Source organism: Schistocerca gregaria, chromosome 1 (assembly GCF_023897955.1).
Source record: "Schistocerca gregaria isolate iqSchGreg1 chromosome 1, iqSchGreg1.2, whole genome shotgun sequence".
In the NCBI taxonomy this organism is placed as follows: domain Eukaryota; kingdom Metazoa; phylum Arthropoda; class Insecta; order Orthoptera; family Acrididae; genus Schistocerca; species Schistocerca gregaria.
Window position 1 is genome coordinate 880,036,051 of NC_064920.1, and position 7,167 is coordinate 880,043,217.

Below are 7,167 nucleotides of genomic sequence, written 5' to 3' on the forward strand. Positions count from 1 at the left end.
CATTAAATGTGAGTGTAGCGAATTTTTACTTCATCGTGAGAAGTCATGGCTAATGGTGGTGGTAAGTGATAATTTCTACACAAGTGGCAGGCGTAACAGAAAGGATAAATGTTTTCATAAAGCTCAAAACGCACACATGCTCATAGTGCAACTGTCACTTTGTAATCTTAAACCCCCACACATCACCATTGAAGTTCTCATTCTTTGCAAAACTTTTTGAAAATTGCAAGTTGATTGAATAACAAAAGACGATTATCTCATTGTTGTTGTCGATGGCTCAGTCTTGTCTAGGAGTATATTCCTGCAGTTAAAAATTTTGATTTCTTAGGTTCTTGCTGGTGAAATAACTGAAGAGTTGCCTGTTGCTATGAATGTCTCTTTATTATATTCTCCTAAATCACACTGACCTAACAAATACCACATTCAAAAAACAATAATTACATTCTTGTTGACAAGAATAGCAAAATATGTGAATTTCCATCACAGGCATGCCCACCACTGCTTTACATTCTGCGGTACTCACAATATCCAAAGAGTTTACAAACTTTCTTGACAGGAGAAGAATCTTTACCAAATTATATCATTATTCCATAAATAAATCCAGAAACAAATTTAATAATTAGCATTTGATTGCATAATTACTAATGTGAATTTTAAGCATGCCAGAAATTTTGTAATTTCAATTATTCTTAATTGAAGAGTAATTTTAACTGTTAGTACATATCAGTTGTAACACATTAATTTCATTTTTTTTTACATTTTAGCCTGAAATATAATACATCATATACAAAATCATATGAATTCTTTTTATGCAACAGCTGAGATAATTTTAACGTACGCAAGAATCGGTAGCTTACATAATATCGATTAACTCTACAAACAAGAGGAGGATGCTTCATTACAATATCCTCCTCCCAAAATTTGGAAACAGTGTGTTTACAATATTTGGTGACAGGCTATAAGGTTGGACAAACGGTGTACAAAATGATGCCTACGACAGCAGATTGATATACAGAAGTATCTGATACATAATGTATTACAGAGAACATAAGAAAAATATCTACTATACAAAATTCTAAGTTAAGACCTATACAATCAAACCTTTAAAATCTTCAAAAAAGTATACAAGGGAGCCGACTCGAAAAATTCGCAATGACTGCTACAGACTACCAAGAAGGTATTGTCATGAGTAGGAATCAATCAGCCAAATAAACAACAGTATTCAAGGATATGTTGACTCCTAAAAGAACAAACTAATGGAAAAATATTAGGGCCTAAGCTTACAATGTGGGGATCGACCCATGAATCCAAACCACATCGGGTACAAACCAGCAAAACAAATGTTTCGACACAACAAAATGAATAAAGTTCATAATCATTTCAGTAAGTTCAATCAAATGCAAAGAGCAATTCAGAAGCATCTAGCTTCTAGCAATCAATGGTTGTACATACCCCTTCAGTACACAGTTACCCAGCTGTAATGACCAGAGATACCCAAATACCCAAAACAGAGCTAAGCATGAGTCTGTTCACAACTCAAGATCCAATTAGATACAATATTGCAATATTCAGGATAAATTTGGGTAAGCAGTCATAGCTTTGAATGACACAATCCAGAAGCTTGAGAACCAAAAACAGCATGAAAGGAAACATGTATACATCTTATTATATTGTCCATACTATTAAATGTCTTCGACACTAACCTATATACACGAAGTCCTAGAAGATTCATTTACAAATGATAAAAAAATGAATATATACTGATTTAAAGCCAGTTCTAAGCAAAGAAGGGCAAGCAGAAAGGTGGAAGGGGTATATAGAGGGTCCATACAAGGTCATTGTACTTGAAGACAATATTATGGTAATGGAATAGGATGTAGATGAAGAACCGGCCTGTGTGGCCGAGCAGTTCTAGGTGCTACAGTCTGGGACCGTGCAATTGCTACAATTGCAGGTTCCAATCCAGCCTAGGGCATGGGTGTGTGTGATGTCCTTAGGTTAGTTAGGTTTAAGTAGTTCTAAGTTCTAGGAGACTGATGGCCTCAGAAGTTAAAACCCATAGTGCTCAGAGCCATTTGAACCATATTTTGTAGATGAAGATGAAATGGGAGATACGATACTGTGTGAAGAGTTTGACAGAGCACTGAAAGACCTAAGTCGAAACAAGGGCCTGGGAGGGGACAACATTCCATTAGAGCTACTGACAGCATTGAGAGAGCCAGTCCTCACAAAACTCCGCCATCTGGTGAGCAAAATGTATGACACAGATGAAATAGCTTCAGACTTCAAGATGAATATAATAATTCCAATCCCAAAGAAAGCAGGTGTTGGCAGTGGTGAAAATTACCAAACTATCAGTTTAATAAGGCACGGCTGCAAAGTACTAACACGAATTCTTTATGGACGAATGGAAAAACTGGTAGAAGCCGACCTCAGTGAAGATCAGTTTGGATTCTGCAGAAATATTGGAACACGTGAGGCAATACTGACCTTACAACTTATTTTAGAAGAAAGATTAGGGAAATGCATTTGTAGACTTAGAGAAAGCTTTTGACAATGTGACTGGAATACTCTCTTTCAAATTCTGAAGGTTTCAGGGGTAAAATGCAGGGAGCGAAAGGCTATTTACAATTTGTACAGAAACCAGATGGCAGTTATAAGAGGCGAGGGGCATCAAAGTGGTTGGGAAGGGAGTGAGACAGGGTTGTAGCCTGTCCCCGATGTTATTCAATCTGTATATTGAGCAAGCAGTAAAGGAAAGAAAAGAGACATTTGGAGTAGGTATTAAAATCCATGGAGAAGAAATAAAAACTTTGAGATTCACCGATGACATTGTAATTCTGTCAGAGACAGCAAAGGACTTGGAAGAGCAGTTGAATGGAATGGATAGTGTCTTGAAAGGAGGGTATAAGATGAACATCAACAAAAGCAAAGCGAGGATAATGGAATGTGGTTGAATTAAGTTGGGTGATGCTGAGCATATTAGATTAGGAAATGAGACACTTAAAGTAGTAAATGAGTTTTGCTATTTGGGGAGCAAAATAACTAATGATGGTCGAAGTAGAGAGGATATAAAAATGTAGACTGACAGTGGCAAGGAAAGAGTTTCTGAAGAAGAGATATTTGTTAACATCAAGTATAGATTTAAGTGTCAGGAAGATTTTTCTGAAAGTATTTGTATGGAGTGTAGCCATGTACGGAAGTGAAATGTGGACGATATATTGTTTAGACAAGAAGAGAATAGAAGCTTTTGAAATGTGGTGCTACAGAAGATTGCTGAAGATTAGATGGGTAGATCACATAACTAATGAGAAGGTATTGAACAGAATTGGGGAGAAGAGAAATTTGTGGCACAACTTGACAAGAAGAAGGGAGCAGTTGGTAGGACATGTTTGAGGCATCAAGGGATCACAAATTTAGCATTGGAGGGCAGTGTGGAGGGTAAAAATCGTAGAGGGAGACCAAGACTGAATACACTAAGCAGATTCAGAAGGATGTAGGTTGCAGTAAGTACTGGGATATGAAGAAGTTTGCACAGGATAGAGTAGCATGGAGAGCTGCATCAAACCAGCCTCAGGACTGAAGACCACAACAACAACAACAACAACAACAACAGAACGTTTAGAGTAGCATGGAGAGCTGCATCAAACCAGTCTCAGGACTGAAGACCACAACAACAGCAGCAACAACAACAACAACAACAACAACAGAAGGTTCAATGGCTCTGAGCACTATGCGACTTAACTTCTGAGGTCATCAGTCGCCTAGAACTTAGAACTAATTAAACCTAACTAACCTAAGGACATCACACACATCCATGCCTAAGGCAGGATTCGAAGCTACGACCATAGCGGTCGCTCGGCTCCAGACTGTAGTGCCTAGAACCGCATGGCCACTCCAGCACCCCAACAACAGAAGAGTGAGGCCAAAAACAATGTTTTAGATTGACTCAGGAAAATCAATTGAATCTGAGTTTCCCCATTTGGGCACAATCACCAGGAGAACTGAGCTTAAAGACCATGACAGAGCCTTCATATTCATATCATGTATTTTGTCAATATACTTGAGTAGATATGCATTTATGTCAGGTGCATTGAAAAGATATTTCGTTACTAAATTTGTAGAACAATTGGTTTCATACTACATTTTTATATGTTTTGTTATGTCTCTGATATGTGATTATCAAGCAATGAATTTTTTTAGTATACATATTTTTTTTATTATTTTATTGTGTTGTGAATGTTCATACTCAGATTTCTGATGCACGGCACAAGTTATATGGTGTATATCAGTTTAAACCTCATTATACAACTAACTATAGTTTCATATTGTTCTGTCACTGGCAACTGCTGCATTGTAATTTTGGAATGCACAGTACCATCTAGGACCTGTGGCGCAATGTGGGGACATCTGTTTGTAGTTATAGGCAGGCTTGCAGGTGGTGAATGTCCCTCTGGAGTTGGTTGGATACTGGCATCAGCAGCTCATTGCTATTGGTGAACATGAAAAATCATATGGCAGTACCAGATATTCTCCTGAGTAAATATATTTATAGTAAACAGAGAAAGTTTTTCACAGTACATAAAAATTATAAACTACATCACAAAATTGTGGTTAATGTTCAATGTTTCATGCAGATCAATGTGTTATTGGAGTCTTTTGAATTTCTTGTGTCTCTCTACAACAGATACATGTACATTTCATTGAATTATGGAATAATTTTACAGTTTATAAGTGTTATTTATTTGTCATGATCAGTCTGTAAATTCATACACATTTCACATCATGACACAGGATACAAGCACTTTTTAAGTGTCCTTCTACCTCCACTGTGTGTGTGAAACGATATCATTTCATTTTGCAAAGTCTGTCAGCATGTGCTATATTCCTGACCAACAATTAGCAAGGGAGTTCTTATTAATGCATGATCATGTTCCTTTCATGCTGCCAACATCATTTACTGAAGTATGCTGTGAGCTATTTGCCAAGATCATCCAAAGTTTTTGTCTGTATACAACAAGCTCCACAAAAAGGTAAGTAAGACATTACTTCATCACAATTTTTTGGCATAAGTTTTATGTAGTCCATATTGATGAATAGTGTTTTGCTCGCACTTGAGTGTCCATTTACTGTCACAATGGATATAAAGCACTAACATTAGTTTTTCAAAGTACATGTTAGTATCTTCACATTTACATTTTTACATACCAACACCCAGTCATATTGTTTGAGCTGGCATCCATCACACTATTTATTATACTTTCTTCATGCCACAGATACAAAATTAATTTGCCCCCACATGAATAGTAAAGATTCTAGGATTACATTCTTATTATAAAAGTCTTTGAATATATTTTAATATTTTGCACATGGCTGGAGCAGCAACCACAGGATGAAATCTTAGTGAAGAAATAATAAGCAACCAATAAGTTGTCACTAATATCCATCTCAAGAAGACATTTTTATAAACAGTTAAACCTTGCTGATGGAGTTTAATTTAAATTCAAATCTCAACCATTTGTTCTTGTTCTTGAACTGCCCACCATATCACACAATTAATTAAATATTTGATATATATTTTTAATTGTCACAAGAGACTTTGATTGATGCACTCAACCAGAAGGGGATTTAGTACATGGACAATGAACAGTTTTTACGATATGTAGACAGGCTGGAGGGCAGTAGAAAGAAACATGTGCCATAACAATTGATATGATAGAGATCACAATGGTAACAACTACAGAAACAGAGATAATGGTAATTTCTATCAGTGTCAAAATGGTAATAGGAACAGAAATTGAACCTCAACAGAACAGGAATAATGGGGATAACCATTGGCAAAATAATAGCAGAAACAATCATACAGGGAACTTTTCGTGGAATGGTGGTCCACCTCAATGAAGGTCCACAGTTTTGGGACAAAGAAACATAACAAGAACAGGACCCCCAATTTAAATGTACATTTAGACAATAATAATAGTATAAATAATGTATCACAGGTATCTGAAGTTGAACAGAAGAAACATCAGATTTCTCATTTATGATGTGATCATAAGTTTTGGTATACTATGTTTAACTACAATGATGTAGGCACTGATCACAAATCAGAATGTAAGAGTAATGAGAATTTTGATGTAGTATGTACTAATGATTTCTTATCTTGGTCAAAAAACAGTGTTATGGATATATGTAAAACAAGTGAGGACTGTATTGGATATGAATTAGGTGGTATTTTTGATGTAGATGTGAATGAGAGCTGTGAAATGACTGAGGTTGGTAAGTCTGAGACTGGTAGCTTATTGTAAATCAATATAGGTGAGGTAAGTGACTTTGATAGTGATGAATCTTGCATTGTAAATGATGTTATCAATGAAGTAGTTTCTGAAGAACATGATGATGATGATGATGATGATGATGATGATGATGATGGAGGTTGATGATGAGTATCAGGTTTTTGTGGAGGTTAAGAATAATGACGTTTCAGAGTTGTTTGCGAATACAGTAAGGCAAGTGGTGTTTGTGATGATGTGAGAGTCATGGAATACTAGACCACTCAAAGCAGTTTTTCATTAACGTCATGCAGAGTAATCATCCAAACACTAATGGTGGGTTATCTGTAAGCCTAGAGCATAAAGGTGAATTTTTTTTAAAATTTGTTGTTATCATATTGATGATAACATAGATAAATTTGCATTCTGGAATAAGTTATCTATGGTTAGTCAAAATTTGTATCCAAATTGGTGGAATGAAGTAAAATAAGATCTAAGTAGGAAATGTTATTTTGACAGCAATATATTTTGTGTTCCTTTTCTAATAAGTGGTGATGGTTGTGCTATGGAACCCATTCAATGTGTTCAAACTTTACCTGACAACAAGGGTAACCAAAGTAATGCTACAACACCAATAAAGGTATTAAAAACCTGCAAAAACAGAGTAGTACGTGTATCAATTGTTGAGTGGTACTTAAGATAGGTAAATAAATTAGTAAAATCAATGTGAAGTGAAGTAGAAATTAGAAAATAAATGAAAAACTTAGATTAGTTTAGAAGAATTACACATTGGCAAACAGTGGGCAGAGCAGCAGTGACAGAAGAACCAATGACCATGAAGTCAGCACGTCAGGAGAAGCCATCGTCCTTCCCACATAAGCGGAAGCTGTTGATTCAG